Consider the following 1,751-nt stretch of genomic DNA (forward strand, 5'->3'; position numbering starts at 1 on the left):
TTTCCTCTCCTCACCTAATCCCTTCGGCTGATTGCTCTTCTCACTGGCTTCCTGGCTTTTAAACCCCTTTCTCCTGCTCTTCTGGCCTGCTGCTTTGGGCGTCCCTGAGTTATCTCTCCTCACCTGTATCCCTGGGGCTGACTGCTCTTCTGTCCAGGATCTGATCTTTAGATACAGAAAAATGTACTGAGCTGAGGAGGTCTGGATCTTTGCTGCCTTTCAGGCACTGGTTTATAAAGGTGACTCGGAACCAGGGGGCTTTTCCATCTTGCCCCCACTCATCTGTTTTGGAGCTCCTTATGGATTCATGGGTTCCCTGGGGTGGCCTTGCCCTTTGTCAGCTGGCCCCTCACTGCTAAATGCACACATGGCAGTTAACAAGACCAAACCAGCCCTGGATCATCCCACAAGCCATGGCGCTTTCCCCAGGGGAAATGGAGCTATAACAAAAAATTTTCTTTATGTGCTCACGTCAAATCCAAGACTCCTCTCTCTGAGCTAAATCCTGCTGAAAGAAATTGGGATTCTCTGACCCAGTGGATGCTTTGGTTTGCATGGAACAGCAAGAGGCAAAGCGCCACCCCCCTAAATATACAAACCAACCCCTGGAGGATGACTGTTTTGGATGCTTCCTGCAGTCACCATTTCCCACTGGCTTCTCACTTGTATCCTTATGCTTTCTAAATAGCTAATGTCTGCTCTAGTAAGAAAATGAGCTAGAAGAACAGGGGGCCCACAATCACCTGCTTGTGGAAAAACACTTACTCCTCATTCTAGAACAGCACCATCCAATAGGACTTTCTGCAGTGATGGTAATATTCTCCATCTATACTGTCCAATATGGTAGCCAGTAGCTCATGTGGCTCCTGAGTACTTTGAAGTGTGACTTCTGGAGAAACAGAATTTTTATTTTTATTTCATTTTAGTTAATTTAAATGTAAATAACTAGATATAGGTAGTGGCTGCCATACTGGTCTTAGTCTTGGTGCTTTATTGTCAAGATTTTGGCTACAATTAATTCATAATGTATTGTGGAAAGATAATTATTTATGTATATATATATACACACATACACACATACATACTTGGGTTTGGTCTCTCAGTTCTCCCCCTGCAAATATGGCTGCACCACTTCCTGTTGCTTGCCTTAGGAGATGTTTGCAGTACAGGGCCTAGCTCACTGAAAGACTGTGTTGGCATCCTAGAGGAAGTGGGGGAGAAGCAGGATCCTGTAGAGTGGAGGGGTCCCTGTCCTAGTACCCCATCAGTGCCCCTGGAACAGGGATTCAGCCTTGATGAAAATTCACATCTCAAATATAGCACAGAAGCAGCTGATCTCTAGACTAAAGGGACCATGGGGACAAGGTGATGGGCATTTCCCAATGAACAATGACCAGGCTGTGTTCCCCAAACCCTCAGCAATAGAGGCAGCTCCAGGACCTTTGTGCAACTGTTTTTTTTTTTTTTTTAAGATAATATTTTATTGTGTTTTCTGTGAAGGTTTACCAGTAATTTAGGTTCCCACTCAACAATTTCTACAAAAGTTGTTCAGTGATACTAGTTACTTTCTCTGCAGCACATATAACAAAATTGGAACAATACAGAGAAGATTAGCATGGCCCTGCACAAGGATGACACACAAATTCGTGAAGTGTTCCATACTTTTTAGGAGCTCTGGTGGCATAGTGCCTAAGGCATTTGACTGCTAATCAGAAGGCTGGCAGTTCAAATCCACCAGCCACTCCTTAGAA

At 44.4% G+C, this 1,751-nt stretch overlaps 1 protein-coding gene and 1 non-coding gene across 2 annotated transcripts in view; one reads left to right on the forward strand and one right to left on the reverse strand.

Moving 5' to 3' along the window:
- CABLES1 (Cdk5 and Abl enzyme substrate 1) overlaps positions 1 to 1,751 on the reverse strand; it is a 139,176-nt gene that overhangs the window by 31,129 nt on the left and 106,296 nt on the right. The gene's annotated exons all lie outside the window — the stretch shown is intronic.
- On the forward strand, positions 1,562 to 1,666 carry LOC122149528. The gene has a single exon (XR_006163179.1). It is a non-coding gene; the product is annotated as a U6 spliceosomal RNA (small nuclear RNA).

This window comes from Orycteropus afer, unplaced genomic scaffold (assembly GCF_000298275.1).
Source record: "Orycteropus afer afer isolate SDZICR_OR568_19922 unplaced genomic scaffold, OryAfe1.0 scaffold00030, whole genome shotgun sequence".
NCBI lineage: Eukaryota > Metazoa > Chordata > Mammalia > Tubulidentata > Orycteropodidae > Orycteropus > Orycteropus afer.